The sequence below is a fragment of the Patella vulgata genome, chromosome 7, assembly GCF_932274485.2.
Source record: "Patella vulgata chromosome 7, xgPatVulg1.2, whole genome shotgun sequence".
NCBI classification, from domain to species: domain Eukaryota; kingdom Metazoa; phylum Mollusca; class Gastropoda; family Patellidae; genus Patella; species Patella vulgata.
The window spans coordinates 22,862,200-22,871,806 of NC_065885.2; the positions used below are offsets into that span (position 1 = coordinate 22,862,200).

Sequence of the window (9,607 nt, forward strand, 5' to 3'; positions counted from 1 at the left end):
ATGGGGATGAAGAAATGCCTTTAAAGCATTTTCTTACAACGCTGACTCCATCCGGGTTAACTGGTAACATGGATCATTTCACCATTTTTTTTGTCGTGGGGATATATATATTCGAATAAGAAGATCTTAATCTGTCAAATTCATCAAGAAAACTCAAATAAAAATGAAAGTTTTTAATAAACCATACCCTAACCCTCATTCTCTAACTTCCGGGTGTTACCATGGATCCTGAAATACGGTCCATGGTGTAAATATCGCATTGGCAATCGGCAATTTTATATTTTTCAGACAAATCTACACACGTATGAGCATGATACGACTGGGAGGTAACGATTTATCGGGCCGTAACTTTCTGGATTATGGACCGTGGTTGTACGAAAAATCATCTTATTTTCAAAATCATTCAAATATATCACCGTTAGACCATAATTAAAAGTATGTAATACCAAGGGTGTAACAATTTTTATCCGAGTTCGATGAAAACTTAAAACGAGTGTTGGGTGAGTTCAAGTTTGGTGCGCATCGGACCTTCCGTTCTAGAGTAATGCCAAATGAATGAAGTTTGTGGACCTCCCAGAGGCGACAATTTTTGTCCGATTTATGAAGTAAAAATTAAACCATGTGTTGAGGATTACTTTGGTACGCATGAGACCTTCTATTGTAGAGCTTTAGCCCCTGCAATAAAATGTTAGAAAAAAAACTCTATCCCGTCGTGTTTTAATTAACCAATCTGTCATAGATACAACGGAAATGAGATGGAATGAAATATTCAACTGCTCAGTAAAGTTAACTAATCGCGATCCTCGCAACTGGGGGACTCTTAACCCAAGGATCAGTATAAAGCATAGCACGGGTTTTTCTTCTAAAAGTCTACGTTTTACTTCTAGAAGTCTACGTTTTACTTCTAGAAGTCTCACTTCCATGTTCAAATCAGGTCCATTCCAGTTACGTAACTGTATCTTACTGAATAGTTACTTGCGTGCAATAAGCTGGAGAACAGGGTACTTGCGGCCAAATTATTGCCCCCATCCCCTCCCACTCCGCCGGGCCTGCCTGCCCATAGTTACCCCTTATTACCTACTTTTGCAATTTTGACAATTCAGCGTGTTAACATTAACCTCTTAGTGCCTTAGTCCTGTGCATTGGTATGAATGTTGTTCACTCCTTTGGTTGAGATTAAATGGCCACATTAATCAGTCCAGGGACTTGTGTATGGCCTATTATTAAAAAAATCCATGGTGAAGTACTAGTAGTCGTCTTTGTAACCTAATGGGATATATAGTCTCTGGTTAACTATTGATACTGTTATTTATGGGATAATAAATATGTTAATTGTATTATATTGTACTATGTTACATATTAAGCTTGTGTATTATTGTATTGTATTTAGAACTTTTACAGTTCTGTTCTGTCTTCGGACAACTTGACATTAAACTTCAAATTCATCATATTTACGTATTCTGGTGTTTATATTTATACTGTCTGTCAAGTCTGTCAACTCCACAAGAATCTGTTATTTAATTAATCCGTCCCTCGCACCTCATCCCCTAGTGCTGCAGCTGAGGGACCCGGGTTACACATTGCTCGGTAATACGAAGCTCCATTTTTGCTTGAATCGACAAAGATCGCAAATTCAAATGAGTATGAATTCAGATAGAAATGAATAGAACCAATCGAAACAAATTGAGTGATCCTTCCGGGACATTGGTGTAATAAACATGTTCATTGTGCAGAGTTCGCTAGAGAATGATTTTTTGGGCTGGAAAACGCGTTTGTGGCCGTCCAATTTTCAAATTTTTCCTGGGGAAGACCAGTGACGGATCATAGCGAGGGCAACAGAAGCAAATTTGGTGACGAAAAACAGTTTTTTTTTTATTTTTATATTTTGTAAAAAAAAAATAATGAAGACCTATTTCCCACAATGCGATGATACTGGGTGTTTATTTCATGACAACCGCTTGTTTTAATTGATATCCGAATCGAGGCATTACAATAGCGACCAGTTTGGGCTAGAGAAAAGAAAAAAAAACCAATGATATAGATCCGGCTATTAAGTCACCAATTGCTCTTCAATATACCGGACAATCTATTCGGCACAAAAATCGAAAAATCAAATCGTCACTGATAGGGATTTTATCATTCTTTATTTCCCAATGATAACAAAACTTTCGGGATGGACAACATATGGTGGTCCACTAGTACGCTCTTATCAGAATTGCCAGGGTTTATAAAGCAGTCTTTGTCAATAGATTCTTCACTTTTTAGTCATACGCAGAGACATCATGAGAGTTCTTATTGCCTGTACACTTCTTGCCCTTACCTGTGTAAGTAATTTAATTTTAAACATTTTCCTTTTATTACTACGCATAGAACTAACATTTTAAAATTGGTCAATTAACACGGCTCATGTTTGATAAATACTAGTTTATACGGAAATTAAACAAAGTCACTTCAATTGAAAAAAAGGTATTATTAATTTGTTTGTTTTGTAATTGCAGGCCCAATTCCATTTCCCATTCTGGAATGGACTACACAGTGATAGACATGACGGTTACACCTTTGAATATCACAGCCGACACGTAAGTATACAGTAAAATAATATCAAATACAGACATGTTACAATGTCTACAAGATATAGTAGATAGATATGAATGATCTTTTGGAAATTTTTCTTTTTGTTTTTGATTTGAATACATATTTGAATTGCCGACCATTGTTTAAGTGAGACTTCACAAACTGTCAGCACCAAAATCAGATAAAGAGAGCTACCAATAGATGACATTCATTAATAAGTTATATTTCAGAATATTTTGAATACAACATATAAAAAAAACATTATGTAATATTTCAGAACTTGTTTTTGGTGCGCGACAGCCGTCATTGTTACTTGGTAGACGCCCCTAATGCATGGGATGCCGTTGTCGCTGATAAAGCCAAGAGAAACCAGATTGAAGTAAGATTATATTAAATATGTACAATGTATATACGCCTGCATAGATATCTAACTTCAGTGGATTTTAATGTGAATATCGTCCTAACAAGGGAACATGTTGATTTAACGGGAGGAAAGGCGAACGAGAGGATTTTGTACAGGTTTTAACCTTTTCCGTAAATAGGGCCTCCTAAATTGACGAAAATGCCAACACAGAAAGTCACATTTAACTATCTAATATTACAGAATACAACATACAAAAAAAGTGATAACTAATTAATTGACTTGCTTATAACTTTTATGATTAAATCTAGTAGCTGTGTTAAACTAACCACGCCCAGTAGATTTTATCTGTTTTTTTTTTTTAAACAATTCGGTTCCCCACAAAATTGTTGTTCCTGACAGTAGAGTTAGATTTTGTGCCATTCCTTCGTTCGAAATTTGTATTTACATGCTGGTTAATTTATCTACAATGTATACCTTGTCTTCCAGGATGAAATCGTAAAAATGATCAAGGACAACCAAGGAACTCATAGAGAAAGTGGATTCCAGGCTTTGGCTCAATTCCATGATCCCTTGGAAGCTGCAGAATGTATCAGAAAAACTGTCTATACTTTGGATTACAAATACCAACCTGCCATGACAAACACAGCTACCACCGCTGCTAATTAAATTATGATGTGAATAAAATGTTATTCTTTATTCTGACGTTAGTTAGTTATTGCTCTTGCTTTATCGTTCTGGAAACATCTCACAGTATTGGCATTAAAGTTGTAAACTTCTATGTGACATCCGGAAGAGCCGCCATCTTGCCGTCTATTTCTACTAAACAAATACCACTTTGATCTACGAATAGTAAGCTTTGGAATCGAAATTCCAATAACTGAATGAATTCTGTGGAGAATAGCCCCCCTCCCCCACCACCCCGTCTTACCCAAAACCCACCTAACAAAACCAAACTGCACGGACAGATAGTACGAGTTCTGTAACCAATGCGACATTACTATCATAACCATCCCCTTGTACAGATGTTACGTTTATTAAAGTATATCATATCATAGGAAGCATTAACATCAGTCGACATTGTCATGTTTATGTTACTTGCACAAACTTGATTTCTCACCAAACTATGTTCAAAAGATGACCGATGGAACAGAATGATTAGATTGATGATAATATTGATTTGGTGGCTTAGTACTGAGAGACATTTATTGACAATTTAATAATAATGCAATAAGAACGATAGAAGAAAAATTCACTCACCGCTACGTTCGGCACTGAAAACTACAGCATGTCATTACACGATGACGTATACCCAAATACTGTTTAACCCAACCTGCACGATGATTCCAACCTGAACAAGATTCTCGCTTTCCACTGCTCGGTATTTTGAAGCTCCATTATTGTTGGAGTCGACAAAGATCGCAAATTTAAATGATTATGAATTCGGATGAAAATGAATTGATTCCATCAAAACGGAATAAATTATGCTTCTAGTACATTGGTGTAATAAACATGAAAAAAGTTCCCAAATATGTTCGTTGCTCTGGTATTTTTTGGGTAGTCCTATTTTGTCGATGGTATCATATTGTTGCAAACAAATTCCCAATCAATCATGAGGTTCTGCGACAACAATCAGCAATATGACTGAAATATTTTATCCTAATTGTCTAAGACAACTATGGAAATTTGCCATATGAAATACATATGAAACTTACACTATCTATCAAAATCTGTTTATACCTCAAAGATCTCGGATTGGTTCGATTTTGACACATACGCGATGGTAACTTCCTGGACTATTGCTCATAATTGTAGGAAAACAGCGTACCTAGTTGTGTAACCTTATAACATAAACAATCACGGACCAGGTCATTTTGTAAGGCCAAAGTACTCCCGCCCACCCCTATCTTGCCCCAGCAGTTGCAAAACCTTAAAAAATGACCTGTTACGGACAAGTAGATTTCTTAGAAATTGAACCACTTTTTACGAAAATAATGGCAAAGCATGTGTAACACTATCTTAGTGATAACCAAGATCAGTTTAGTAAATATAGGATTTATTTACATCAGGTATATAAAACAGATACAGTTACATAAATACAACAATAATACGGGAACTACGACAGTAACACATATAACTATATTAAATCCACCATTCTGTCCCTTTGCCATGGCAGCGGCTGAACTCGGGTGAGTCTATACGCCGGTCTCTGCCTGTCTCTTCTTTTCCATTCGTCTTTAATCGTCTGCTCTCTGCTCTCCCGAACTGTCAGCAAAATCCTGCTTATATAGCGTACGGCAATTAGGGAAAATGGTTAAGAGTGATCGTATATGGTATTGATTATTTATCAGATTATGGCACCCGTAATTGCACTGCGTATTTCCTTTGAAGTCATTAACAGGTCATGGTATGATGCACTGACCACTAGTACATTCCATTTGAAGTTCTGCCGAGTGTTGCACACAGATCATGTACAGCCCGCAAATTGAATTAATGACATGTTTAATTAGATCATAGCCAGTTCGTGCCTTAACAGGAGTTTATAGAGACTTGGAACGTCAATATTATATATTATCAAAAACCAGCAGAGGTCATAAAGTTCTAAGCACCTAAATGATCGTTCAATTTGATGAAAGTTATACAGTACTTTGTCAAACAATATGTGATACACACACAAAGGCTGTGGACCCTCATAAGGCCACGGTCTTTGTCTCATTTAAATAAAACTTAAATATGTGTTACTAACAAGAAGATCTTGAATGACTTGGATATTGGTGCGCATCGAACTAATGCAGAAGTCACAATCTTCGATAATAAGTATACACTGGAATTATCATTTAAACAGTTTAATACGGCAAATATTAAGTATCATATACACAGAACAGCACGTCCGACAGACATAGACTGTCCTGGATAAAACCTAGAAACTAGAATCTTGAATCTTGAATTAATGTACAATTCGGTATTTATAGAAGCTAGCATCTAAGGATTAAATTAAATATAAACAATGAACGAAAGTAGGTGAAAGACCATAATTACAAATAAAAGAATGATTAATCTTTTCACACAGTCTAAAGTATTAATGAGTTGGCTGTTTACCATCGGTTACCAACATAGGCGTATGGGCTCGATGACTGTTAGGGGGGCAGAACCCGAAATGCCCGAAAAGATTTCGGGTTTACCAGCGGCGCAGGTCTTCCTCGAATGGCGAAGAAGCGGAGCTTACCTTGTATGGACCCCCCAAAGAAAATTTTTGAATATTTGACGGCTGCAAACACGTTTTCCTGCTATTTCAGCCGTGAACAAAGATATTTCAAAGTGGTCTAATATAGCCAAATTAATATGGCTGACTCGAATTCCAATCAATCGTTTACATTCCATGGAGACGGGACTTTTGGGAGAAATTTTAACTGCCGCAAACGCGTTTTCCTGCTGTTTCAGCCTGTGAATACAGCAACTTCAATTTGGTCCAATATAGCCCTCCGCGCTGACCTGAATCCTAAACAACCAATCAATCATCGCGGGGTAAGGGGGTCTCACGTTCCCGGAGAAAATTTTGAAAATTTAACCACCGCAAATGCGTTTTCTGCTTGTCTAGCCCGTGTAAGCAACTCCAAAAGTATCCAATGGTTTTGTAACCAAAATCCCATTCTGAATTCCAACCATCCAATCAGACTGTTGCAGCTGCATCCACAAATATATAATATTCGATGTCAGAAAAAAGTCGCACAAAATAGAGTGGCTCCATGAGACAAAATTTTTTAATCCATAGTCAACTCAGTACAAATTCGTGGCATTCAATTAAAAGAAAAGTAAAATTAGTGTTTTATTAGGGCTCAATGACAGTTGGGGGAGCAAAACTAGAAATGCCCGAAAAAATTTCAGGTTTACAGACAGCGGCGCCGGTTTTCCTCGAGAGGCGAAGAAGCGGAGCTGACCTTGTATGGACCCCTACACAAGAAAATTTGGGAATATTTGACGGCAGCAAATGCGTTGCACTGCTATTCCAACCCGTAAAATTAGTGTTTTATTTGATTTCGGGCACTTTATTTTGCCAAGTAGATGAAACATTTTTTTTCACTTTACCCGCCTGTCCGAAAAGTCAGCTTGCCCGAAAGTTAGGGGGGCAGCTGCCCCCCCCCACCTGCCCCCCTGGCTCGTACGCCTATGGTACCAAGTTACAAGATTAATGACTTCAGAAATCTATAGGAATTTAAATAAGTCATTAAAACAACACCTTGGACATGAAATGGACGAATGAATTAAATATTACAAGAACGAATGAATAAAAGCCCGAATTATATTCCCATTACACCAACCTAGCCTTTATTCAAAATATGACAGACACGAATATTTTGGAGCCCCCGCCCCCCTACCTCCCTCCTCCTGGGGTCCCAATGCTTCAGATGAAACTTAAAATATATGTTAAGTGTGATACGATCTTGGATGCGTATCAGACCGCAACTTCTTGGATTATGACCACAGCTTGTTTGTCGTGAGATGAATTTGGAACATGAAGGTATGCAACCTATCGATTCTCACCATTCTCTGTTGATCTCTGTCCGTCAGAGACGACCCTTATCAGATTTATCTAAAATATGGTGTGAAGCATTGGTGTCATGCGAACACGAAACCTATTACAATTCAGCGGTTCGTGACCTCTCTTTCCAGAGTTACCCTCTTTCCAAAGACCTTGTGAAGTCGATAGAACTAACGGTTTTTAACGGATTTTTTTGTATATACGATTTGAAACATTGGGGCAATTAGTTGATTGTCAGTGTTTATTCCATGGCACCCGCTTGTTTAAATTGATATGATATCCGAACCATTGCTAGTACACGAACGATCAGTTTCGGCCGAAGAAATGGAAAGACGAAGATATAGATTCAGCTTAAATATTATCTGTAGTTAGCGAGTCAACTGGCGTGGTTTCGATTCCATGGTTGTACGTGACTAGTAGGGTCGCCTTTCTAACCTCTCGCAAGCGAATTATTGAAAAAAATTAAATCATATATTAATCTCAAAATGACCTAGTTTGTGTCGAGTGGACGTTCCCCCCCCCTCTCTCTCTCTCTTTCTCTCTCTCTCTCTCTCTCTCTCGTCCCAACACCCTTCTACCCTAACAAATCTACACACTCTGACAAATAGTACTTTAGCGATAGACGCTAAAGTTTTTTTCGGATTTGTTGCACATTTGATGTAAAACATTGGGACAATATGACGATAGTGGGTGTTTATTTCAATCGACATCCGAACACTAGGGCTGGTTTACTGCCGAAATAAAAAGACGAAAATATTGCTCAGCATTTGAAGCCATCGATCTTCCTTCAATAAACTGGACCATCTATGTAGGACAAATTGATCACTGATAGGGATTTGGTAATTCTTTATTTCCCAATGTTTACAAAACTTTCGGGATGAACAGCATGTGGTGGTCCACTAGTACTCTCGTATCATGGTCAGGGTTTATAAAGCAATTTTTGTCTATAGATTCATCACTTTCAAGTCATACGCCAAGACATCATGAGAGCTCTTATTGCCTGTACACTTCTTTCCCTCGCCTGTGTAAGTAGTTTAATTTTAAAGATTTTCCTTTTATTACTAGTCATAGAACGAACATTGTAAAACTGGTCGATGGTTGTTGAAGTTATTAACACACTACTCCTGTTTGATTAATACTAGTGTAATACGGAAATCAATGGAAGTCACTCCAATTGATGAAAATATTAATGCATGGGATACCGCTGTCGCTGATCGAGCCAAGAAAAACCAGATTGAAGTAAGATTATATTAAATATGTACAATGCATACACGCAAGGGTCATACGTGATCTTGGTTCACCCGTTTCTTCTTTATTAATAATTTGATTCACTAAAAACTGTTGTCCTTGACAGTTCAGACTTTTCCAAATACACATCTTTTGACATTTTGTGTTCTGTCGTTACTTTGAAATATACTCTTCAAAAAAAGTAGGAGATATTGAAATGCAAATACCTATGCAGGTTGCGATATGATAAATAGAAATGGACACTTGACATGCTTTGAGAATATGTTCACAGATGAAAAACTTATTGCCCCAACAGAACCACTGAGCTGCACATGCGACACGCAATAACGCCATACACGTGGGAGGGGTTCATTGTCAAATTTAACACTTCAAGGAAGGGTTGATGAAAACTGCCACGTGCTGGTTTATCCTATCCATGTTTGCTTTCCTATCGATTTTTGCATAAGATTTACTGTTTAGGGTATCTTTGCTTTAGTGTGTTACGTTTAATTTGCAATGAGACGTCTTCAACGTGATGAACGTCTACGTACTATTGGCATGTTTCAAATGGGTTCTTCACAGCGAGCAGTAGCTAACATGCTTAATGTGTCACAGTCTGTGATCAGCAGACTGTAGAACCGGTACCAACAAACACGCAATGTTGGTGATAGACCTCGTTCAGGTCGTCCTAGAGCCGCTACACAAGCCCAGGATTGATACATTCGTACTCAGGTCCTGCGAAATCGAGGACAAACGGCCAATCAGCTTTCTGTAAACTTGTACCAAGTTACAGGAATTCGAATTACAACCCAAAGATTAGAAATCGACTACATGCAGCCCATTTGCATGCGCGACTACAGCGTGTTGTGCCTCCATTAACTCGCCAGCACATGGCAAACAGATGT

At 37.9% G+C, this 9,607-nt stretch overlaps 1 long non-coding RNA gene across 1 annotated transcript; it reads left to right on the forward strand.

Annotated features, from left to right (window-relative positions):
• The first annotated feature begins 2,240 nt into the window (after positions 1-2,240).
• LOC126828232 (uncharacterized) lies at positions 2,241-3,634 on the forward strand. Its single transcript, XR_007682953.1, has 4 exons — positions 2,241-2,324; positions 2,499-2,579; positions 2,852-2,953; positions 3,425-3,634. It is a non-coding gene; the product is annotated as an uncharacterized LOC126828232 (long non-coding RNA).
• Positions 3,635-9,607: the final 5,973 nt, after the last annotated feature.